The 25,752-nt window shown below is 46.5% G+C and overlaps 7 non-coding genes across 7 annotated transcripts; all 7 read left to right on the top strand.

The window, feature by feature from the left end:
- The first annotated feature begins 1,615 nt into the window (after nucleotides 1–1,615).
- Nucleotides 1,616–1,687, top strand: trnad-guc (transfer RNA aspartic acid (anticodon GUC)). Its single transcript has one exon. It is a non-coding gene; the product is annotated as a tRNA-Asp (tRNA).
- An 8,040-nt stretch (nucleotides 1,688–9,727) lies between these two features.
- On the top strand, nucleotides 9,728–9,799 carry trnad-guc (transfer RNA aspartic acid (anticodon GUC)). Its single transcript has one exon. It is a non-coding gene; the product is annotated as a tRNA-Asp (tRNA).
- A 1,951-nt stretch (nucleotides 9,800–11,750) lies between these two features.
- trnad-guc (transfer RNA aspartic acid (anticodon GUC)) lies at nucleotides 11,751–11,822 on the top strand. Its single transcript has one exon. It is a non-coding gene; the product is annotated as a tRNA-Asp (tRNA).
- Nucleotides 11,823–15,802: 3,980 nt separating this feature from the next.
- trnad-guc (transfer RNA aspartic acid (anticodon GUC)) lies at nucleotides 15,803–15,874 on the top strand. Its single transcript has one exon. It is a non-coding gene; the product is annotated as a tRNA-Asp (tRNA).
- Nucleotides 15,875–17,828: 1,954 nt separating this feature from the next.
- On the top strand, nucleotides 17,829–17,900 carry trnad-guc (transfer RNA aspartic acid (anticodon GUC)). The gene has a single exon. It is a non-coding gene; the product is annotated as a tRNA-Asp (tRNA).
- Nucleotides 17,901–19,853: 1,953 nt separating this feature from the next.
- Nucleotides 19,854–19,925, top strand: trnad-guc (transfer RNA aspartic acid (anticodon GUC)). Its single transcript has one exon. It is a non-coding gene; the product is annotated as a tRNA-Asp (tRNA).
- Nucleotides 19,926–23,895: 3,970 nt separating this feature from the next.
- On the top strand, nucleotides 23,896–23,967 carry trnad-guc (transfer RNA aspartic acid (anticodon GUC)). The gene has a single exon. It is a non-coding gene; the product is annotated as a tRNA-Asp (tRNA).
- The last annotated feature ends 1,785 nt before the right edge of the window (nucleotides 23,968–25,752 follow it).

Here is a 25,752-nt window from a genome sequence, read left to right as displayed (position 1 = left end):
ATGAATGCATGACACTGAGATGGATATCTGAGACATACCCACACAAAGAGAGCACATACGGGTATTTTGTGTGTGTTTGCTGCTTTGTCTCAAGCACTGCATAACCATTTCCTCGACAATGTCGTGGATATTATGATGTCAGTTTTCACTTCCCCGACGGCTTCTCTCTGACTTTATGCCTCTGTCTCTGAGAAAAGCATAGAAGGAAATATATGGCAAATGGACGCCTTCCCGCACTTGATGCTGTGGCTTAGTGAACATGTCCTTTGTGTTCTCGTCTAAAAGATGTCATCTTGTACGAAAGGTTTGCCTGGCGTTAAAGTGATCTGAATTTCAAAGCAGCAAGGAGGAAAGTCTGCGTTGCTCTGCTTGCTGGCAGGCAGCTTCTTGCAACTTCTTGCAGCTTCCCTGGTGGTCCAGTGGTTAGGATTCGGCGCTTTCACCGCCGCGGCCAGGATTCGATTCCCGGTTAGGGAACAGTGCGTTTTGAGGCTGTTTGAAATGCCTCCAATCAATGCACCCGCGCGAAGCAATGTCTGCTCCTGATCAACCTTTTGCAATTTCAACACTGCTGATGCCTCAACAGGTACACAATGCACTTCCTTGCCTTTTGTAAAATGCCTGCTGTTTCAAAGTCAGCAGGAAATTACATTTGGGACGAGAACAGTCACGGTTATTATCAAACTTCCATGTATTTTCTTGCAGGCTGCACCCCCTAACAAACTTAGCTTATCACAGCACGGCTATCAATCAACTCAACGCCAGTTTGAAGAATGCAACATTTGAAAGTTAGCAAAGTTTGCAAGACTTTAGTGAGAGAGAGTTGGGCCGTGATAACATTTCTAAGCAGTAAGATATTCAGTAGGCCTGAGCCCTTGCTGCGTCATACAATTCTCCCCATACTGATTCTGCTATCTTCAATTGGTCTCCTCTGGTTACCGTCATACCTGCCACTGGCAAGCGTTTCTCCTTATTACCTCAATCAAATCCCCTTGTAATTTTGAAAGCCTCTTATTAAATTTCCTCTTAACCGTCTGAGGAAAACAATCACAAACTCTCAACATAACTGAAGTTCCTTATCCCTCGGACCACTCTGCAAGACGTCAAACTGAGTGTCTCGCTCTGTATGTCTATCTTTGTCTCCCTCTTTGTCCCTGTCTCTCTCTGTATAGGATTCTGAGGTTGCTTGACAGGATAGATGCAGGGAGGATGTTTCCCCTCCTGGGGGAATCTACAACTAGGGGGCAAAGCTCCAGGATATCCGGTCGCCCATTTAAAACGGAGATGAGGAGGAATTTCTTCTCTCAGAATGTCGTGAATCTTTGGAATCCTCTACCCCACAGAGCTGTGGAGGCGGAGCCACTGAATATATTCAAGGTGGAGGTAGACATATATTTGAGCTGCAGTGGAGTCAAGGGTTATGGGGAGCGGGCAGGAAAGTGGCGTTGAGTAGAAGATCTGATCAGCCATGATCTTATTGAATGGCGGGGCAGGTTCGAGGGGCCGAATGGCCCACTCCTGCTCCTATTCCTTCTATTCTTATTTCTGTCCCTTCTGCCTCTGTCCCTCTGTTCACAGGTCGATTTTTGCTCTGACAGATTCGGCACTTTTCAGTTCCTCGTTAGTATAGTGGTGAGTATCCCCGCCTGTCACGCGGGAGACCGGGGTTCAATTCCCCGACGGGGAGAATTTTTAACATCCCCAATTTTAAACCTTTGGGCAGCTCCTTAAAAAGACCCTGGGAAAAGTTGAATAGAACAAAATGAACGAAAATAATTTTAAAATATGTACATGACGAAATTTATAACAACTCCCTGCACCAGTTCCTCGTTAGTGGAGTGTTCTCCTTCTGTTTGCCTGTTGTGTGGGGCTCTGAGGAGGGAGAGAGAAAATGAGATAACAGCGGGAGAAAGCACGACTGCTCTTTCAAAGAGACAGCACAGGCACGATTGGCCGAATGGCCTCCCACCGTGCTGCCAGCCTCCATGAATGCATGACACTGAGATGGATATCTGAGACATACCCACACAAAGAGAGCACATACGGGTATTTTGTGTGTGTTTGCTGCTTTGTCTCAAGCACTGCATAACCATTTCCTCGACAATGTCGTGGATATTATGATGTCAGCTTTCACTTCCCCGACGGCTTCTCTCTGACTTTATGCCTCTGTCTCTGAGAAAAGCATAGAAGGAAATATATGGCAAATGGACGCCTTCCCGCACTTGATGCTGTGGCTTAGTGAACATGTCCTTTGTGTTCTCGTCTAAAAGATGTCATCTTGTACGAAAAGTTTGCCTGGCGTTAAAGTGATCTGAATTTCAAAGCAGCAAGGAGTTAAGTCTGCGTTGCTCTGCTTGCTGGCAGGCAGCTTCTTGCAGCTTCCCTGGTGGTCTAGTGGTTAAGATTCGGCGCTTTCACTGCCGCGGCCCGGGTTCGATTCCCGATTAGGGAACAGTGCGTTTTGAGGCTGTTTGAAATGCCTCCAATCAATGCACCCGCGCGAAGCAATGCCTGCTCCTGATCAACCTTTGCAATTTCAACACTGCTGCTGCCTCAACAGGTTCACAATGCACTTCCTTGCCTTTTGTAAAATGCCTGCTGTTTCAAAGTCAGCAGGAAATTACATTTGGGACGAGACAATTTAAACGTGTACATGCCCACATTTAACTGCAGCTGACAGTGTCAGAACAGTCACGGTTATTATCAAACTTCCATGTATTTTCTTGCAGGCTGCACCCCCCCAAACAAACTTAGCTTATCACAGCACGGCTATCAATCAACTCAACGCCAGTTTGAAGAATGCAACATTTGAAAGTTAGCAACGTGTGCAAGACTTTAGTGAGAGAGAGTTGGGCCGTGATAACATTTCTAAGCAGTAAGATATTCAGTAGGCCTGAGCCCTTGCTGCGTAATACAATTCTCCCCATACTGATTCTGCTATCTTCAATTGGTCTCCTCTGGTTACCGTCATACCTGCCACTGGCAAGCGTTTCTCCTTATTACCTCAATCAAATCCCCTTGTAATTTTGAAAGACTCTTATTAAATTTCCTCTTAACCGTCTGAGGAAAACAATCACAAACTCTCAACATAACTGAAGTTCCTTATCCCTCGGACCACTCTGCAAGACATCAAACTGACTGTCTCGCTCTGTATGTCTATCTTTGTCTCCCTCTTTGTCCCTGTCTCTCTCTGTATAGGATTCTGAGGGTGCTTGACAGGATAGATGCAGGGAGGATGTTTCCCCTCCTGGGGGAATCTACAACTAGGGGGCAAAGCTCCAGGATATCCGGTCGCCCATTTAAAACGGAGATGAGGAGGAATTTGTTCTCTCAGAATGTCGTGAATCTTTGGAATCCTCTACCCCAGAGAGCTGTGGAGGCGGAGCCACTGAATATATTCAAGGTGGAGATAGACATATATTTGAGCTGCAGTGGAGTCAAGGGTTATGGGGAGCGGGCAGGAAAGTGGCGTTGAGTACAAGATCTGATCAGCCATGATCTTATTGAATGGCGGGGCAGGCTCGAGGGGCCGAATGGCCCACTCCTGCTCCGATTCCTTCTGTTCTTATTTCTGTCCCTTCTGCCTCTGTCCCTCTGTTCACAGGTCGATTTTTGCTCTGACAGATTCGGCACTTTTCAGTTCCTCGTTAGTATAGTGGTGAGTATCCCCGCCTGTCACGCGGGTGACCGGGGTTCAATTCCCCGACGGGGAGGATTTTTAACATCCCCAATTTTAAACCTTTGAGCAGCTCCTTAAAAAGACCCTGGGAAAAGTTGAATAGAACAAAATGAACGAAAATAATTTTAAAATATGTACATGACGAAATTTATAATAACTCCCTGCACCAGTTCCTCGTTAGTAGAGTGTTCTCCTTCTGTTTGCCTGTTGTGTGGGGCACTGAGGAGGGAGAGAGAAAATGAGATAACAGCGGGAGAAAGCACGACTGCTCTTTCAAAGAGACAGCACAGGCACGATTGGCCGAATGGCCTCCCACCGTGCTGCCAGCCTCCATGAATGCATGACACTGAGATGGATATCTGAGACATACCCACACAAAGAGAGCACATACGGGTATTTTGTGTGTGTTTGCTGCTTTGTCTCAAGCACTGCATAACCATTTCCTGGACAATGTCGTGGATATTATGATGTTCAGTTTTCACTTCCCCGACGGCTTCTCTCTGACTTTATGCCTCTGTCTCTGAGAAAAGCATAGAAGGAAATATATGGCAAATGGACCCCTTCCCGCACTTGATGCTGTGGCTTAGTGAACATGTCCTTTGTGTTCTCGTCTAAAAGATGTCATCTTGTACGAAAAGTTTGCCTGGCGTGAAAGTGATCTGAATTTCAAAGCAGCAAGGAGGAAAGTCTGCGTTGCTCTGCTTGCTGGCAGGCAGCTTCTTGCAGCTTCCCTGGTGGTCTCGTGGTTAGGATTCGGCGCTTTCACCGCCACGGCCCGGGTTCGATTCCCGGTTAAGGAACAGTGCGTTTTGAGGCTGTTTGAAATGCCTCCAATCAATGCACCCGCGCGAAGCAATGTCTGCTCCTGATCAACCTTTGCAATTTCAACACTGCTGATGTCTCAACAGGTACACAATGCACTTCCTTGCCTTTTGTAAAATGCCTGCTGTTTCAAAGTCAGCAGGAAATTACATTTGGGACGAGACAATTTAAACGTGTACATGCCCACATTTAACTGCAGCTGACAGTGTCAGAACAGTCACTGTTATTATCAAACTTCCATGTATTTTCTTGCAGGCTGCACCCCCCTAACAAACATAGCTTATCACAGCACGGCTATCAATCAACTCAACGCCAGTTTGAAGAATGCAACATTTGAAAGTTAGCAACGTGTGCAAGACTTTAGTGAGAGAGAGTTGGGCCGTGATAACATTTCTAAGCAGTAAGATATTCAGTAGGCCTGAGCCCTTGCTGCGTAATACAATTCTCCCCATACTGATTCTGCTATCTTCAATTGGTCTCCTCTGGTTACCGTCATACCTGCCACTGGCAAGCGTTTCTCCTTATTACCTCAATCAAATCCCCTTGTAATTTTGAAAGCCTCTTATTAAATTTCCTCTTAACCGTCTGAGGAAAACAATCACAAACTCTCTACATAACTGAAGTTCCTTATCCCTCGGACCACTCTGCAAGACGTCAAACTGACTGTCTCGCTCTGTATGTCTATCTTTGTCTCCCTCTTTGTCCCTGTCTCTCTCTGTATAGGATTCTGAGGGTGCTTGACAGGATAGATGCAGGGAGGATGTTTCCCCTCCTGGCGGAATCTACAACTCGGGGGCAAAGCTCCAGGATATCCGGTCGCCCATTTAAAACGGAGATGAGGAGGAATTTGTTCTCTCAGAATGTCGTGAATCTTTGGAATCCTCTACCCCAGACAGCTGTGGAGGCGGAGCCACTGAATATATTCAAGGTGGAGATAGACATATATTTGAGCTGCAGTGGAGTCAAGGGTTATGGGGAGCGGGCAGGAAAGTGGCGTTGATTATAAGATCTGATCAGCCATGATCTTATTGAATGGCGGGGCAGGCTCGAGGGGCCGAATGGCCTGCTCCTGTTCCTTCTGTTCTTATTCTAATTTCTGTCCCTTCTGCCTCTGTCCCTCTGTTCACAGGTCATTTTTGCTCTGACAGATTCGGCATCTTTCAGTTTCTCGTTAGTATAGTGGTGAGTATCCCCGCCTGTCACGCGGGAGACCGGGGTTCAATTCCCCGACGGGGAGAATTTTTAACATCCCCAATTTTAAACCTTTGGGCAGCTCCTTAAAAAGACCCTGGGAAAAGTTGAATAGAACAAAATGAACGAAAATAATTTTAAAATATGTACATGACGAAATTTATAACAACTCCCTGCACCAGTTCCTCGTTAGTAGAGTGTTCTCCTTCTGTTTGCCTGTTGTGTGGGGCACTGAGGAGGGAGAGAGAAAATGAGATAACAGCGGGAGAAAGCACGACTGCTCTTTCAAAGAGACAGCACAGGCACGATTGGCCGAATGGCCTCCCACCGTGCTGCCAGCCTCCATGAATGCATGACACTGAGATGGATATCTGAGACATACCCACACAAAGAGAGCACATACGGGTATTTTGTGTGTGTTTGCTGCTTTGTCTCAAGCACTGCATAACCATTTCCTGGACAATGTCGTGGATATTATGATGTTCAGTTTTCACTTCCCCGACGGCTTCTCTCTGACTTTATGCCTCTGTCTCTGAGAAAAGCATAGAAGGTAATATATGGCAAATGGACCCCTTCCCGCACTTGATGCTGTGGCTTAGTGAACATGTCCTTTGTATTCTCGTCTAAAAGATGTCATCTTGTACGAAACGTTTGCCTGGCGTGAAAGTGATCTGAATTTCAAAGCAGCAAGGAGGAAAGTCTGCGTTGCTCTGCTTGCTGGCAGGTAGCTTTTTGCAGCTTCCCTGGTGGTCTAGTGGTTAAGATTCGGCGCTTTTACTGCCGCGGCCCGGGTTCGATTCCCGATTAGGGAACAGTGCGTTTTGAGGCTGTTTGAAATGCCTCCAATCAATGCACCCGCGCGAAGCAAAGCCTGCTCCTGATCAACCTTTGCAATCTCAACACTGCTGCTGCCTCAACAGGTACACAATGCACTTCCTTGCCTTTTGTAAAATGCCTGCTGTTTCAAAGTCAGCAGGAAATTACATTTGGGACGAGACAATTTAAACGTGTACATGCCCACATTTAACTGCAGCTGACAGTGTCAGAACATTCACGGTTATTATCAAACTTCCATGTATTTTCTTGCAGGCTGCACCCCCCTAACAAACTTAGCTTATCACAGCACGGCTATCAATCAACTCAACGCCAGTTTGAAGAATGCAACATTTGAAAGTTAGCAACGGGTGCAAGACTTTAGTGAGAGAGAGTTGGGCCGTGATAACATTTCTAAGCAGTAAGATATTCAGTAGGCCTGAGCCCTTGCTGCGTAATACAGTTCTCCCCATACTGATTCTGCTATCTTCAATTGGTCTCCTCTGGTTACCGTCATACCTGCCACTGGCAAGCGTTTCTCCTTATTACCTCAATCAAATCCCCTTGTAATTTTGAAATCCTCTTATTAAATTTCCTCTTAACCGTCTGAGGAAAACAATCACAAACTCTCAACATAACTGAAGTTCCTTATCCCTCGGACCACTCTGCAAGACGTCAAACTGACTGTCTCGCTCTGTATGTCTATCTTTGTCTCCCTCTTTGTCCCTGTCTCTCTCTGTATAGGATTCTGAGGGTGCTTGACAGGATAGATGCAGGGAGGATGTTTCCCCTCCTGGGGGAATCTACAACTAGGGGGCAAAGCTCCAGGATATCCGGTCGCCCATTTAAAACGGAGATGAGGAGGAATTTGTTCTCTCAGAATGTCGTGAATCTTTGGAATCCTCTACCCCAGAGAGCTGTGGAGGCGGAGCCACTGAATATATTCAAGGTGGAGATAGACATATATTTGAGCTGCAGTGGAGTCAAGGGTTATGGGGAGCGGGCAGGAAAGTGGCGTTGAGTAAAAGATCTGATCAGCCATGATCTTATTGAATGGCGGGGCAGGCTCGAGGGGCCGAATGGCCCACTCCTGCTCCGATTCCTTCTGTTCTTATTTCTGTCCCTTCTGCCTCTGTCCCTCTGTTCACAGGTCGATTTTTGCTCTGACAGATTCGGCACCTTTCAGTTCCTCGTTAGTATAGTGGTGAGTATCCCCGCCTGTCACGCGGGCGACCGGGGTTCAATTCCCCGACGGGGAGAATTTTTAACATCCCCAATTTTAAACCTTTGGGCAGCTCCTTAAAAAGACCCTGGGAAAAGTTGAATAGAACAAAATGAACGAAAATAATTTTAAAATATGAACATGACGAAATTTATAACAACTCCCTGCACCAGTTCCTCGTTAGTAGAGTGTTCTCCTTCTGTTTGCCTGTTGTGTGGGGCACTGAGGAGGGAGAGAGAAAATGAGATAACAGCGGGAGAAAGCACGACTGCTCTTTCAAAGAGACAGCACAGGCACGATTGGCCGAATGGCCTCCCACCGTGCTGCCAGCCTCCATGAATGCATGACACTGAGATGGATATCTGAGACATACCCACACAAAGAGAGCACATACGGGTATTTTGTGTGTGTTTGCTGCTTTGTCTCAAGCACTGCATAACCATTTCCTGGACAATGTCGTGGATATTATGATGTTCAGTTTTCACTTCCCCGACGGCTTCTCTCTGACTTTATGCCTCTGTCTCTGAGAAAAGCATAGAAGGAAATATATGGCAAATGGACCCCTTCCCGCACTTGATGCTGTGGCTTAGTGAACATGTCCTTTGTGTTCTCGTCTAAAAGATGTCATCTTGTACGAAAAGTTTGCCTGGCGTGAAAGTGATCTGAATTTCAAAGCAGCAAGGAGGAAAGTCTGCGTTGCTCTGCTTGCTGGCAGGCAGCTTCTTGCAGCTTCTTGCAGCTTCCCTAGTGGTTAGGATACGGCGCTTTCACCGCCGTGGCCCGTGGTTCGATTCCCGGTTAGAGAACAGTGCGTTTTGAGGCTGTTTGAAATGCCTCCAATCAATGCACCCGCGCGAAGCAATGTCTGCTCCTGATCAACCTTTGCAATTTCAACACTGCTGATGTCTCAACAGGTACACAATGCACTTCCTTGCCTTTTGTAAAATGCCTGCTGTTTCAAAGTCAGCAGGAAATTACATTTGGGACGAGACAATTTAAACGTGTACATGCCCACATTTAACTGCAGCTGACAGTGTCAGAACAGTCACTGTTATTATCAAACTTCCATGTATTTTCTTGCAGGCTGCACCCCCCTAACAAACATAGCTTATCACAGCACGGCTATCAATCAACTCAACGCCAGTTTGAAGAATGCAACATTTGAAAGTTAGCAACGTGTGCAAGACTTTGGTGAGAGAGAGTTGGGCCGTGATAACATTTCTAAGCAGTAAGATATTCAGTAGGCCTGAGCCCTTGCTGCGTAATACAATTCTCCCCATACTGATTCTGCTATCTTCAATTGGTCTCCTCTGGTTACCGTCATACCTGCCACTGGCAAGCGTTTCTCCTTATTACCTCAATCAAATCCCCTTGTAATTTTGAAAGCCTCTTATTAAATTTCCTCTTAACCGTCTGAGGAAAACAATCACAAACTCTCAACATAACTGAAGTTCCTTATCCCTCGGACCACTCTGCAAGACGTCAAACTGACTGTCTCGCTCTGTATGTCTATCTTTGTCTCCCTCTTTGTCCCTGTCTCTCTCTGTATAGGATTCTGAGGGTGCTTGACAGGATAGATGCAGGGAGGATGTTTCCCCTCCTGGGGGAATCGACAACTCGGGGGCAAAGCTCCAGGATATCCGGTCGCCCATTTAAAACGGAGATGAGGAGGAATTTGTTCTCTCAGAATGTCGTGAATCTTTGGAATCCTCTACCCCAGAGAGCTGTGGAGGCGGAGCCACTGAATATATTCAAGGTGGAGATAGACATATATTTGAGCTGCAGTGGAGTCAAGGGTTATGGGGAGCGGGCAGGAAAGTGGCGTTGAGTATAAGATCTGATCAGCCATGATCTTATTGAATGGCGGGGCAGGCTCGAGTGGCCGAATGGCCCACTCCTGCTCCTGTTCCTTCTGTTCTTATTCTAATTTCTGTCCCTTCTGCCTCTGTCCCTCTGTTCACAGGTCGATTTTTGCTCTGACAGATTCGGCACCTTTCAGTTCCTCGTTAGTATAGTGGTGAGTATCCCCGCCTGTCACGCGGGAGACCGGGGTTCAATTCCCCGACGGGGAGAATTTTTAACATCCCCAATTTTAAACCTTTGGGCAGCTCCTTAAAAAGACCCTGGGAAAAGTTGAATAGAACAAAATGAACAAAAATAATTTTAAAATATGTACATGACGAAATTTATAACAACTCCCTGCACCAGTTCCTCGTTAGTAGAGTGTTCTCCTTCTGTTTGCCTGTTGTGTGGGGCACTGAGGAGGGAGAGAGAAAATGAGATAACAGCGGATGAAAGCACGACTGCTCTTTCAAAGAGACAGCACAGGCACGATTGGCCGAATGGCCTCCCACCGTGCTGCCAGCCTCCATGAATGCATGACACTGAGATGGATATCTGAGACATACCCACACAAAGAGAGCACATACGGGTATTTTGTGTGTGTTTGCTGCTTTGTCTCAAGCACTGCATAACCATTTCCTGGACAATGTCGTGGATATTATGATGTTCAGTTTTCACTTCCCCGACGGCTTCTCTCTGACTTTATGCCTCTGTCTCTGAGAAAAGCATCGAAGAAAATATATGGCAAATGGACCCCTTCCCGCACTTGATGCTGTGGCTTAGTGAACATGTCCTTTGTGTTCTCGTCTAAAAGATGTCATCTTGTACGAAAAGTTTGCCTGGCGTGAAAGTGATCTGAATTTCAAAGCAGTAAGGAGGAAAGTCTGCGTTGCTCTGCTTGCTGGCAGGCAGTTTTTTGCAGCTTCTTGCAGCTTCCCCAGTGGTTAGGATTCGGCGCTTTCACCGCCGCGGCCCGTGGTTCGATTCCCGGTTAGGGAACAGTGCGTTTTGAGGCTGTTTGAAATGCCTCCAATCAATGCACCCGCGCGAAGCAATGTCTGCTCCTGATCAACCTTTGCAATTTCAACACTGCTGATGTCTCAACAGGTACACAATGCACTTCCTTGCCTTTTGTAAAATGCCTGCTGTTTCAAGGTCAGCAGGAAATTACATTTGGGACGAGACAATTTAAACGTGTACATGCCCACATTTAACTGCAGCTGACAGTGTCAGAACAGTCACTGTTATTATCAAACTTCCATGTATTTTCTTGCAGGCTGCACCCCCCTAACAAACATAGCTTATCACAGCACGGCTATCAATCAACTCAACGCCAGTTTGAAGAATGCAACATTTGAAAGTTAGCAACGTGTGCAAGACTTTAGTGAGAGAGAGTTGGGCCGTGATAACATTTCTAAGCAGTAAGATATTCAGTAGGCCTGAGCCCTTGCTGCGTAATACAATTCTCCCCATTCTGCTATCTTCAATTGGTCTCCTCTGGTTACCGTCATACCTGCAACTGGCAAGCGTTTCACCTTATTACCTCAATCAAATCCCCTTGTAATTTTGAAAGCCTCTTATTAAATTTCCTCTTAACCGTCTGAGGAAAACAATCACAAACTCTCAACATAACTGAAGTTCCTTATCCCTCGGACCACTCTGCAAGACGTCAAACTGACTGTCTCGCTCTGTATGTCTATCTTTGTCTCCCTCTTTGTCCCTGTCTCTCTCTGTATAGGATTCTGAGGGTGCTTGACAGGATAGATGCAGGGAGGATGTTTCCCCTCCTGGGGGAATCTACAACTAGGGGGCAAAGCTCCAGGATATCCGGTCGCCCATTTAAAACGGAGATGAGGAGGAATTTCTTCTCTCAGAATGTTGTGAATCTTTGGAATCATCTACCCCAGAGAGCTGTGGAGGCGGAGCCACTGAATATATTCAAGGTGGAGGTAGACATATATTTGAGCTGCAGTGGAGTCAAGGGTTATGGGGAGCGGGCAGGAAAGTGGCGTTGAGTAGAAGATCTGATCAGCCATGATCTTATTGAATGGCGGGGCAGGTTCGAGGGACCGAATGGCCCACTCCTGCTTCTATTCCTTCTATTCTTATTTCTGTCCCTTCTGCCTCTGTCCCTCTGTTCACAGGTCGATTTTTGCTCTGACAGATTCGGCACTTTTCAGTTCCTCGTTAGTATAGTGGTGAGTATCCCCGCCTGTCACGCGGGAGACCGGGGTTCAATTCCCCGACGGGGAGAATTTTTAACATCCCCAATTTTAAACCTTTGGGCAGCTCCTTAAAAAGACCCTGGGAAAAGTTGAATAGAACAAAATGAACGAAAATAATTTTAAAATATGAACATGACGAAATTTATAACAACTCCCTGCACCAGTTCCTCGTTAGTAGAGTGTTCTCCTTCTGTTTGCCTGTTGTGTGGGGCACTGAGGAGGGAGAGAGAAAATGAGATAACAGCGGGAGAAAGCACGACTGCTCTTTCAAAGAGACAGCACAGGCACGATTGGCCGAATGGCCTCCCACCGTGCTGCCAGCCTCCATGAATGCATGACACTGAGATGGATATCTGAGACATACCCACACAAAGAGAGCACATACGGGTATTTTGTGTGTGTTTGCTGCTTTGTCTCAAGCACTGCATAACCATTTCCTGGACAATGTCGTGGATATTATGATGTTCAGTTTTCACTTCCCCGACGGCTTCTCTCTGACTTTATGCCTCTGTCTCTGAGAAAAGCAGAGAAGGAAATATATGGCAAATGGAGCCCTTCCCGCACTTGATGTTGTGGCTTAGTGAACATGTCCTTTGTGTTCTCGTCTAAAAGATGTCATCTTGTACGAAAAGTTTGCCTGGCGTGAAAGTGATCTGAATTTCAAAGCAGCAAGGAGGAAAGTCTGCGTTGCTCTGCTTGCTGGCAGGCAGCTTCTTGCAGCTTCCCTGGTGGTCTAGTGGTTAGGATTCGGCGCTTTCACCACCACGGCCCGGGTTCGATTCCCGGTTAGGGAACAGTGCGTTTTGAGGCTGTTTGAAATGCCTCCAATCAATGCACCCGCGCGAAGCAATGTCTGCTCCTGATCAACCTTTGCAATTTCAACACTGCTGCTGCCTCAACAGGTACACAATGCACTTCCTTGCCTTTTGTAAAATGCTTGCTGTTTCAAAGTCAGCAGGAAATTACATTTGGGACGAGACAATTTAAACGTGTACATGCCCACATTTAACTGCAGCTGACAGTGTCAGAACAGTCACGGTTATTATCAAACTTCCATGTATTTTCTTGCAGGCTGCACCCCCCTAACAAACTTAGCTTATCACAGCACGGCTATCAATCAACTCAACGCCAGCTTGAAGAATGCAACATTTGAAAGTTAGCAAAGTGTGCAAGACTTTAGTGAGAGAGAGTTGGGCCGTGATAACATTTCTAAGCAGTAACATATTCAGTAGGCCTGAGCCCTTGCTGCATAATACAATTCTCCCCATACTGATTCTGCTATCTTCAATTGGTCTCCTCTGGTTACCGTCATACCTGCCACTGGCAAGCGTTTCTCCTTATTACCTCAATCAAATCCCCTTGTAATTTTGAAAGCCTCTTATTAAATTTCCTCTTAACCGTCTGAGGAAAACAATCACAAACTCTCAACATAACTGAAGTTCCTTATCCCTCGGACCACTCTGCAAGACGTCAAACTGACTGTCTCGCTCTGTATGTCTATATTTGTCTCCCTCTTTGTCCCTGTCTCTCTCTGTATAGGATTCTGAGGGTGCTTGACAGGATAGATGCAGGGAGGATTTTTCCCCTCCTGGGGGAATCTACAACTAGGGGGCAAAGCTCCAGGATATCCGGTCGCCCATTTAAAACGGAGATGAGGAGGAATTTCTTCTCTCAGAATGTTGTGAATCTTTGGAATCATCTACCCCAGAGAGCTGTGGAGGCGGAGCCACTGAATATATTCAAGGTGGAGGTAGACATATATTTGAGCTGCAGTGGAGTCAAGGGTTATGGGGAGCGGGCAGGAAAGTGGCGTTGAGTAGAAGATCTGATCAGCCATGATCTTATTGAATGGCGGGGCAGGTTCGAGGGACCGAATGGCCCACTCCTGCTCCTATTCCTTCTGTTCTTATTCTTATTTCTGTCCCCTCTGTCCCTCTGTTCACAGGTCGATTTTTGCTCTGACAGATTCGGCACCTTTCAGTTCCTCGTTAGTATAGTGGTGAGTATCCCCGCCTGTCACGCGGGAGACCGCGGATCAATTCCCCGACGAGGAGAATTTTTAACATCCCCAATTTTAAACCTTTGGGCAGCTCCTTAAAAAGACCCTGGGAAAAGTTGAATAGAACAAAATGAACGAAAATAATTTTAAAATATGTACATGACGAAATTTATAACAACTCCCTGCACCAGTTCCTCGTTAGGAGAGTGTTCTCCTTCTGTTTGCCTGTTGTGTGGGGCACTGAGGAGGGAGAGAGAAAATGAGATAACAGCGGGAGAAAGCACGACTGCTCTTTCAAAGAGACAGCACAGGCACGATTGGCCGAATGGCCTCCCACCGTGCTGCCAGCCTCCATGAATGCATGACACTGAGATGGATATCTGAGACATACCCACACAAAGAGAGCACATACGGGTATTTTGTGTGTGTTTGCTGCTTTGTCTCAAGCACTGCATAACCATTTCCTGGACAATGTCGTGGATATTATGATGTTCAGTTTTCACTTCCCCGACGGCTTCTCTCTGACTTTATGCCTCTGTCTCTGAGAAAAGCATAGAAGGTAATATATGGCAAATGGACCCCTTCCCGCACTTGATGCTGTGGCTTAGTGAACATGTCCTTTGTGTTCTCGTCTAAAAGATGTCATCTTGTACGAAAAGTTTGCCTGGCGTGAAAGTGATCTGAATTTCAAAGCAGCAAGGAGGAAAGTCTGCGTTGCTCTGCTTGCTGGCAGGCAGCTTCTTGCAGCTTCCCTGGTGGTCTAGTGGTTAAGATTCGGCGCTTTCACTGCCGCGGCCCGGGTTCGATTCCCGATTAGGGAACAGTGCGTTTTGATGCTGTTTGAAATGTCTCCAATCAATGCACCCGCGCGAAGCAATGCCTGCTCCTGATCAACCTTTGCAATTTCAACACTGCTGCTGCCTCAACAGGGACACAATGCACTTCCTTGCCTTTTGTAAAATGCCTGCTGTTTCAAAGTCAGCAGGAAATTACATTTGTGACGAGACAATTTAAACGTGTACATGCCCACATTTAACTGCAGCTGACAGTGTCAGAACAGTCACGGTTATTATCAAACTTCCATGTATTTTCTTGCAGGCTGCACCCCGCTAACAAACTTAGCTTATCACAGCACGGCTATCAATCAACTCAACGCCAGTTTGAAGAATGCAACATTTGAAAGTTAGCAACGTGTGCAAGACTTTAGTGAGAGAGAGTTGGGCCGTGATAACATTTCTAAGCAGTAAGATATTCAGTAGGCCTGAGCCCTTGCTGCGTAATACAATTCTCCCCATACTGATTCTGCTATCTTCAATTGGTCTCCTCTGGTTACCGTCATACCTGCCACTGGCAAGCGTTTCTCCTTATTACCTCAATCAAATCCCCTTGTAATTTTGAAAGCCTCTTATTAAATTTCCTCTTAACCGTCTGAGGAAAACAATCACAAACTCTCAACATAACTGAAGTTCCTTATCCCTCGGACCACTCTGCAAGACGTCAAACTGAGTGTCTCGCTCTGTATGTCTATCTTTGTCTCCCTCTTTGTCCCTGTCTCTCTCTGTATAGGATTCTGAGGGTGCTTGACAGGATAGATGCAGGGAGGATGTTTCCCCTCCTGGGGGAATCTACAACTTGGGGGCAAAGCTCCAGGATATCCGGTCGCCCATTTAAAACGGAGATGAGGAGGAATTTCTTCTCTCAGAATGTCGTGAATCTTTGGAATCCTCTACCCCAGAGAGCTGTGGAGGCGGAGCCACTGAATATATTCAAGGTGGAGGTAGACATATATTTGAGCTGCAGTGGAGTCAAGGGTTATGGGGAGCGGGCAGGAAAGTGGCGTTGAGTAGAAGATCTGATCAGCCATGATCTTATTGAATGGCGGGGCAGGCTCGAGGGGCCGAATGGCCCACTCCTGCTCCGATTCCTTCTGTTCTTATTTCTGTCCCTTCTGCCTCTGTCCCTCTGTTCACAGGTCGATTTTTGCTCTGACAGATTCGGCACCTTTCAGTTCCTCGTTAGTATAGTGGTGAGTATCCCCGCCTGTCACGCGGGAGACCGGGGTTCAATTCCCCGACGGGGAGAATTTTTAACATCCCCAATTTTAAACCTTTGGGCAGCTCCTTAAAAAGACCCTGGGAAAAGTTGAATAGAACAAAATGAACGAAAATAATTTTAAAATATGAACATGACGAAATTTATAACAACTCCCTGCACCAGTTCCTCGTTAGTAGAGTGTTCTCCTTCTGTTTGCCTGTTGTGTGGGGCACTGAGGAGGGAGAGAGAAAATGAGATAACAGCGGGAGAAAGCACGACTGCTCTTTCAAAGAGACAGCACAGGCACGATTGGCCGAATGGCCTCCCACCGTGCTGCCAGCCTCCATGAATGCATGACACTGAGATGGATATCTGAGACATACCCACACAAAGAGAGCACATACGGGTATTTTGTGTGTGTTTGCTGCTTTGTCTCAAGCACTGCATAACCATTTCCTGGACAATGTCGTGGATATTATGATGTTCAGTTTTCACTTCCCCGACGGCTTCTCTCTGACTTTATGCCTCTGTCTCTGAGAAAAGAATAGAAGGTAATATATGGCAAATGGACCCCTTCCCGCACTTGATGCTGTGGCTTAGTGAACATGTCCTTTGTGTTCTCGTCTAAAAGATGTCATCTTGTCCGAAAAGTTTGCCTGGCGTGAAAGTGATCTGAATTTCAAAGCAGCAAGGAGGAAAGTCTGCGTTGCTCTGCTTGCTGGCAGGCAGCTTTTTGCAGCTTCCCTGGTGGTCTAGTGGTTAAGATTCGGCGCTTTTACTGCCGCGGCCCGGGTTCGATTCCCGATTAGAGAACAGTGCGTTTTGAGGCTGTTTGAAATGCCTCCAATCAATGCACCCGCGCGAAGCAATGCCTGCTCCTGATCAACCTTTGCAATTTCAACACTGCTGCTGCCTCAACAGGTACACAATGCACTTCCTTGCCTTTTGTAAAATGCCTGCTGTTTCAAAGTCAGCAGGAAATTACATTTGGGACGAGACAATTTAAACGTGTACATGCCCACATTTAACTGCAGCTGACAGTGTCAGAACAGTCACGGTTATTATCAAACTTCCATGTATTTTCTTGCAGGCTGCACCCCCCTAACAAACTTAGCTTATCACAGCACGGCTATCAATCAACTCAACGCCAGTTTGAAGAATGCAACATTTGAAAGTTAGCAACGTGTGCAAGACTTTAGTGAGAGAGAGTTGGGCCGTGATAACATTTCTAAGCAGTAAGATATTCAGTAGGCCTGAGCCCTTGCTGCGTAATACAATTCTCCCCATACTGATTCTGCTATCTTCAATTGGTCTCCTCTGGTTACCGTCATACCTGCCACTGGCAAGCGTTTCTCCTTATTACCTCAATCAAATCCCCTTGTAATTTTGAAAGCCTCTTATTAAATTTCCTCTTAACCGTCTGAGGAAAACAATCACAAACTCTCAACATAACTGAAGTTCCTTATCCCTCGGACCACTCTGCAAGACGTCAAACTGACTGTCTCGCTCTGTATGTCTATCTTTGTCTCCCTCTTTGTCCCTGTCTCTCTCTGTATAGAATTCTGAGGGTGCTTGACAGGATAGATGCAGGGAGGATGTTTCCCCTCCTGGGGGAATCTACAACTCGGGGGCAAAGCTCCAGGATATCCGGTCGCCCATTTAAAACGGAGATGAGGAGGAATTTGTTCTCTCAGAATGTCGTGAATCTTTGGAATCCTCTACCCCAGAGAGCTGTGGAGGCGGAGCCACTGAATATATTCAAGGTGGAGATAGACATATATTTGAGCTGCAGTGGAGTCAAGGGTTATGGGGAGCGGGCAGGAAAGTGGCGTTGAGTACAAGATCTGATCAGCCATGATCTTATTGAATGGCGGGGCAGGCTCGAGGGGCCGAATGGCCCACTCCTGCTCCGATTCCTTCTGTTCTTATTTCTGTCCCTTCTGCCTCTGTCCCTCTGTTCACAGGTCGATTTTTGCTCTGACAGATTCGGCACCTTTCAGTTCCTCGTTAGTATAGTGGTGAGTATCCCCGCCTGTCACGCGGGAGACCGGGGTTCAATTCCCCGACGGGGAGAATTTTTAACATCCCCAATTTTAAACCTTTGGGCAGCTCCTTAAAAAGACCCTGGGAAAAGTTGAATAGAACAAAATGAACGAAAATAATTTTAAAATATGAACATGACGAAATTTATAACAACTCCCTGCACCAGTTCCTCGTTAGTAGAGTGTTCTCCTTCTGTTTGCCTGTTGTGTGGGGCACTGAGGAGGGAGAGAGAAAATGAGATAACAGCGGGAGAAAGCACGACTGCTCTTTCAAAGAGACAGCACAGGCACGATTGGCCGAATGGCCTCCCACCGTGCTGCCAGCCTCCATGAATGCATGACACTGAGATGGATATCTGAGACATACCCACACAAAGAGAGCACATACGGGTATTTTGTGTGTGTTTGCTGCTTTGTCTCAAGCACTGCATAACCATTTCCTGGACAATGTCGTGGATATTATGATGTTCAGTTTTCACTTCCCCGACGGCTTCTCTCTGACTTTATGCCTCTGTCTCTGAGAAAAGCATAGAAGGAAATATATGGCAAATGGACCCCTTCCCGCACTTGATGCTGTGGCTTAGTGAACATGTCCTTTGTGTTCTCGTCTAAAAGATGTCATCTTGTACGAAAAGTTTGCCTGGCGTGAAAGTGATCTGAATTTCAAAGCAGCAAGGAGGAAAGTCTGCGTTGCTCTGCTTGCTGGCAGGCAGCTTCTTGCAGCTTCTCTAGTGATTAGGATTCGGCGCTTTCACCGCCGCGGCCAGTGGTTCGATTCCCGGTGAGGGAATAGTGCGTTTTGAGGCTGTTTGAAATGCCTCCAATCAATGCACCCGCGCGAAGCAATGTCTGCTCCTGATCAACCTTTGCAATTTCAACACTGCTGATGTCTCAACAGGTACACAATGCACTTCCTTGCCTTTTGTAAAATGCCTGCTGTTTCAAAGTCAGCAGGAAATTACATTTGGGACGAGACAATTTAAACGTGTACATGCCCACATTTAACTGCAGCTGACAGTGTCAGAACAGTCACTGTTATTATCAAACTTCCATGTATTTTCTTGCAGGCTGCACCCCCCTAACAAACATAGCTTATCACAGCACGGCTATCAATCAACTCAACGCCAGTTTGAAGAATGCAACATTTGAAAGTTAGCAACGTGTGCAAGACTTTAGTGAGAGAGAGTTGGGCCGTGATAACATTTCTAAGCAGTAAGATATTCAGTAGGCCTGAGCCCTTGCTGCGTAATACAATTCTCCCCATACTGATTCTGCTATCTTCAATTGGTCTCCTCTGGTTACCGTCATACCTGCCACTGGCAAGCGTTTCTCCTTATTACCTCAATCAAATCCCCTTGTAATTTTGAAAGCCTCTTATTAAATTTCCTCTTAACCGTCTGAGGAAAACAATCACAAACTCTCAACATAACTGAAGTTCCTTATCCCTCGGACCACTCTGCAAGACGTCAAACTGACTGTCTCGCTCTGTATGTCTATCTTTGTCTCCCTCTTTGTCCCTGTCTCTCTCTGTATAGGATTCTGAGGGTGCTTGACAGGATAGATGCAGGGAGGATGTTTCCCCTCCTGGGGGAATCTACAACTCGGGGGCAAAGCTCCAGGATATCCGGTCGCCCATTTAAAACGGAGATGAGGAGGAATTTGTTCTCTCAGAATGTCGTGAATCTTTGGAATCCTCTACCCCAGAGAGCTGTGGAGGCGGAGCCACTGAATATATTCAAGGTGGAGATAGACATATATTTGAGCTGCAGTGGAGTCAAGGGTTATGGGGAGCGGGCAGGAAAGTGGCGTTGAGTATAAGATCTGATCAGCCATGATCTTATTGAATGGCGGGGCAGGCTCGAGGGGCCGAATGGCCCACTCCTGCTCCTGTTCCTTCTGTTCTTATTCTAATTTCTGTCCCTTCTGCCTCTGTCCCTCTGTTCACAGGTCGATTTTTGCTCTGACAGATTCGGCACCTTTCAGTTCCTCGTTAGTATAGTGGTGAGTATCCCCGCCTGTCACGCGGGAGACCGGGGTTCAATTCCCCGACGGGGAGAATTTTTAACATCCCCAATTTTAAACCTTTGGGCAGCTCCTTAAAAAGACCCTGGGAAAAGTTGAATCGAACAAAATGAACGAAAATAATTTTAAAATATGTACATGACGAAATTTATAACAACTCCCTGCACCAGTTCCTCGTTAGTAGAGTGTTCTCCTTCTGTTTGCCTGTTGTGTGGGGCACTGAGGAGGGAGAGAGAAAATGAGATAACAGCGGGAGAAAGCACGACTGCTCTTTCAAAGAGACAGCACAGGCACGATTGGCCGAAAGGCCTCCCACCGTGCTGCCAGCCTCCATGAATGCATGACACTGAGATGGATATCTGAGACATACCCACACAAAGAGAGCACATACGGGTATTTTGTGTGTGTTTGCTGCTTTGTCTCAAGCACTGCATAACCATTTCCTGGACAATGTCGTGGATATTATGATGTTCAGTTTTCACTTCCCCGACGGCTTCTCTCTGACTTTATGCCTCTGTCTCTGAGAAAAGCATAGAAGGAAATATATGGCAAATGGACCCCTTCTCGCACTTGATGCTGTGGCTTAGTGAACATGTCCTTTGTGTTCTCGTCTAAAAGATGTCATCTTGTACGAAAAGTTTGCCTGGCGTGAAAGTGATCTGAATTTCAAAGCAGCAAGGAGGAAAGTCTGCGTTGCTCTGCTTGCTGGCAGGCAGCTTCTTGCAGCTTCCCTGGTGGTCTAGTGGTTAAGATTCGGCGCTTTCACTGCCGCGGCCCCGGTTCGATTCCCGATTAGGGAACAGTGCGTTTTGATGCTGTTTGAAATGTCTCCAATCAATGCACCCGCGCGAAGCAATGCCTGCTCCTGATCAACCTTTAGCAATTTCAACACTGCTGATGCCTCAACAGCTACACAATGCACATCCTTGCCTTTTGTAAAATGCCTGCTGTTTCAAAGTCAGCAGGAAATTACATTTGGGACGAGACAATTTAAACGCGTATATGCCCACATTTAACTGCAGCTGACAGTGTCAGAACAGTCACGGTTATTATCAAACTTCCATGTATTTTCTTGCAGGCTGCACCCCCCTAACAAACTTAGCTTATCACAGCACGGCTATCAATCAACTCAACGCCAGTTTGAAGAATGCAACATTTGAAAGTTAGCAACGTGTGCAAGACTTTAGTGAGAGAGAGTTGGGCCGTGATAACATTTCTAAGCAGTAAGATATTCAGTAGGCCTGAGCCCGTGCTGCGTAATACAATTCTCCCCATACTGATTCTGCTATCTTCAATTGGTCTCCTCTGGTTACCGTCATACCTGCCACTGGCAAGCGTTTCTCCTTATTACCTCAATCAAATCCCCTTGTAATTTTGAAAGCCTCTTATTAAATTTCCTCTTAACCGTCTGAGGAAAACAATCACAAACTCTCAACATAACTGAAGTTCCTTATCCCTCGGACCACTCTGCAAGACGTCAAACTGACTGTCTCGCTCTGTATGTCTATCTTTGTCTCCCTCTTTGTCCCTGTCTCTCTCTGTATAGGATTCTGAGGGTGCTTGACAGGATAGATGCAGGGAGGATGTTTCCCCTCCTGGGGGAATCTACAACTAGGGGGCAAAGCTCCAGGATATCCGGTCGCCCATTTAAAACGGAGATGAGGAGGAATTTGTTCTCTCAGAATGTCGTGAATCTTTGGAATCCTCTACCCCAGAGAGCTGTGGAGGCGGAGCCACTGAATATATTCAAGGTGGAGATAGACATATATTTGAGCTGCAGTGGAGTCAAGGGTTATGGGGAGCGGGCAGGAAAGTGGCGTTGAGTACAAGATCTGATCAGCCATGATCTTATTGAATGGCGGGGCAGGCTCGAGGGGCCGAATGGCCCACTCCTGCTCCGATTCCTTCTGTTCTTATTTCTGTCCCTTCTGCCTCTGTCCCTCTGTTCACAGGTCGATTTTTGCTCTGGCAGATTCGGCACCTTTCAGTTCCTCGTTAGTATAGTGGTGAGTATCCCCGCCTGTCACGCAGGAGACCGGGGTTCAATTCCCCGACGGGGAGAATTTTTAACATCCCCAATTTTAAACCTTTGGGCAGCTCCTTAAAAAGACCCTGGGAAAAGTTGAATAGAACAAAATGAACGAAAATAATTTTAAAATATGTACATGACGAAATTTATAACAACTCCCTGCACCAGTTCCTCGTTAGTAGAGTGTTCTCCTTCTGTTTGCCTGTTGTGTGGGGCTCTGAGGAGGGAGAGAGAAAATGAGATAACAGCGGGAGAAAGCACGACTGCTCTTTCAAAGAGACAGCACAGGCACGATTGGCCGAATGGCCTGCCAGCCTCCATGAATGCATGACACTGAGATGGATATCTGAGACATACCCACACAAAGAGAGCACATACGGGTATTTTGTGTGTGTTTGCTGCTTTGTCTCAAGCACTGCATAACCATTTCCTCGACAATGTCGTGGATATTATGATGTCAGTTTTCACTTCCCCGACGGCTTCTCTTTGACTTTATGCCTCTGTCTCTGAGAAAAGCATAGAAGGAAATATATGGCAAATGGACGCCTTCCCGCACTTGATGCTGTGGCTTAGTGAACATGTCCTTTGTGTTCTCGTCTAAAAGATGTCATCTTGTACGAAAGGTTTGCCTGGCGTTAAAGTGATCTGAATTTCAAAGCAGCAAGGAGGAAAGTCTGCGTTGCTCTGCTTGCTGGCAGGCAGCTTCTTGCAACTTTTTGCAGCTTCCCTGGTGGTCTAGTGGTTAAGATTCGGCGCTTTCACTGCCGCGGCCCGGGTTCGATTCCCGATTAGGGAACAGTGCGTTTTGATGCTGTTTGAAATGTCTCCAATCAATGCACCCGCGCGAAGCAATGCCTGCTCCTGATCAACCTTTGCAATTTCAACACTGCTGCTGCCTCAACAGGGACACAATGCACTTCCTTTCCTTTTGTAAAATGCCTGCTGTTTCAAAGTCAGCAGGAAATTACATTTGTGACGAGACAATTTAAACGTGTACATGCCCACATTTAACTGCAGCTGACAGTGTCAGAACAGTCACGGTTATTATCAAACTTCCATGTATTTTCTTGCAGGCTGCACCCCCCTAACAAACTTAGCTTATCACAGCACGGCTATCAATCAACTCAACGCCAGTTTGAAGAATGCAACATTTGAAAGTTAGCAACGTGTGCAAGACTTTAGTGAGAGAGAGTTGGGCCGTGATAACATTTCTAAGCAGTAAGATATTCAGTAGGCCTGAGCCCTTGCTGCGAAATACAATTCTCCCCATACTGATTCTGCTATCTTCAATTGGTCTCCTCTGGTTACCGTCATACCTGCCACTGGCAAGCGTTTCTCCTTATTACCTCAATCAAATCCCCTTGTAATTTTGAAAGCCTCTTATTAAATTTCCTCTTAACCGTCTGAGGAAAACAATCACAAACTCTCAACATAACTGAAGTTCCTTATCCCTCGGACCACTCTGCAAGACGTCAAACTGAGTGTCTCGCTCTGTATGTCTATCTTTGTCTCCCTCTTTGTCCCTGTCTCTCTCTGTATAGGATTCTGAGGGTGCTTGACAGGATAGATGCAGGGAGGATGTTTCCCCTCCTGGGGGAATCTACAACTAGGGGGCAAAGCTCCAGGATATCCGGTCGCCCATTTAAAACGGAGATGAGGAGGAATTTCTTCTCTCAGAATGTCGTGAATCTTTGGAATCCTCTACCCCAGAGAGCTGTGGAGGCGGAGCCACTGAATATATTCAAGGTGGAGATAGACATATATTTGAGCTGCAGTGGAGTCAAGGGTTATGGGGAGCGGGCAGGAAAGTGGCGTTGAGTACAAGATCTGATCAGCCATGATCTTATTGAATGGCGGGGCAGGCTCGAGGGGCCGAATGGCCCACTCCTGCTCCTATTCCTTCTGTTCTTATTCTTATTTCTGTCCCTCTGTTCACAGGTCGATTTTTGCTCTGACAGATTCGGCACTTTTCAGTTCCTCGTTAGTATAGTGGTGAGTATCCCCGCCTGTCACGCGGGAGACCGGGGTTCAATTCCCCGACGAGGAGAATTTTTAACATCCCCAATTTTAAACCTTTGGGCAGCTCCTTAAAAAGACCCTGGGAAAAGTTGAATAGAACAAAATGATCGAAAATAATTTTAAAATATGAACATGACGAAATTTATAACAACTCCCTGCACCAGTTCCTCGTTAGCAGAGTGTTCTCCTTCTGTTTGCCTGTTGTGTGCGGCACTGAGGAGGGAGAGAGAAAATGAGATAACAGCGGGAGAAAGCACGACTGCTCTTTCAAAGAGACAGCACAGGCACGATTGGCCGAATGGCCTCCCACCGTGCTGCCAGCCTCCATGAATGCATGACACTGAGATGGATATCTGAGACATACCCACACAAAGAGAGCACATACGGGTATTTTGTGTGTGTTTGCTGCTTTGTCTCAAGCACTGCATAACCATTTCCTGGACAATGTCGTGGATATTATGATGTTCAGTTTTCACTTCCCCGACGGCTTCTCTCTGACTTTATGCCTCTGTCTCTGAGAAAAGCATAGAAGGAAATATATGGCAAATGGACCCCTTCCCGCACTTGATGCTGTGGCTTAGTGAACATGTCCTTTGTGTTCTCGTCTAAAAGATGTCATCTTGTCCGAAAAGTTTGCCTGGCGTGAAAGTGATCTGAATTTCAAAGCAGCAAGGAGGAAAGTCTGCGTTGCTCTGCTTGCTGGCAGGCAGCTTCTTGCAGCTTCCCTGGTGGTCTAGTGGTTAGGATTCGGCGCTTTCACCGCCGCGGCACGGGTTCGATTTCCGGTTAAGGAACAGTGCGTTTTGAGGCTGTTTGAAATGCCTCCAATCAATGCACCCGCGCGAAGCAATGTCTGCTCCTGATCAACCTTTAGCAATTTCAACACTGCTGATGCTTCAACAGGTACACAATGCACTTCCTTGCCTTTTGTAAAATGCCTGCTATTTCAAAGTCAGCAGGAAATTACATTTGGGACGAGACAATTTAAACGCGTATATGCCCACATTTAACTGCAGCTGACAGTGTCAGAACAGTCACGGTTATTATCAAACTTCCATGTATTTTCTTGCAGGCTGCACCCCCCTAACAAACTTAGCTTATCACAGCACGGCTATCAATCAACTCAACGCCAGTTTGAAGAATGCAACATTTGAAAGTTAGCAACGTGTGCAAGACTTTAGTGAGAGAGAGTTGGGCCGTGATAACATTTCTAAGCAGTAAGATATTCAGTAGGCCTGAGCCCTTGCTGCGTAATACAATTCTCCCCATACTGATTCTGCTATCTTCAATTGGTCTCCTCTGGTTACCGTCATACCTGCCACTGGCAAGCGTTTCTCCTTATTACCTCAATCAAATCCCCTTGTAATTTTGAAAGCCTCTTATTAAATTTCCTCTTAACCGTCTGAGGAAAACAATCACAAACTCTCAACATAACTGAAGTTCCTTTTCCCTCGGACCACTCTGCAAGACGTCAAACTGAGTGTCTCGATCTGTATGTCTATCTTTGTCTCCCTCTTTGTCCCTGTCTCTCTCTGTATAGGATTCTGAGGTTGCTTGACAGGATAGATGCAGGGAGAATGTTTCCCCTCCTGGGGGAATCTACAACTAGGGGGCAAAGCTCCAGGATATCCGGTCGCCCATTTAAAACGGAGATGAGGAGGAATTTCTTCTCTCAGAATGTCGTGAATCTTTGGAATCCTCTACCCCAGAGAGCTGTGGAGGCGGAGCCACTGAATATATTCAAGGTGGAGATAGACATATATTTGAGCTGCAGTGGAGTCAAGGGTTATGGGGAGCGGGCAGGAAAGTGGCG

Source organism: Somniosus microcephalus, unplaced genomic scaffold (genome assembly GCF_052327205.1).
Source record: "Somniosus microcephalus isolate GS21.2 unplaced genomic scaffold, FLI_Smic_1.0 unresolved_chr5, whole genome shotgun sequence".
Taxonomy (NCBI): Eukaryota; Metazoa; Chordata; class Chondrichthyes; order Squaliformes; family Somniosidae; genus Somniosus; species Somniosus microcephalus.
Note: the sequence above shows the minus strand (reverse complement) of the source record. Positions and strands in the feature narration are given on the sequence as shown.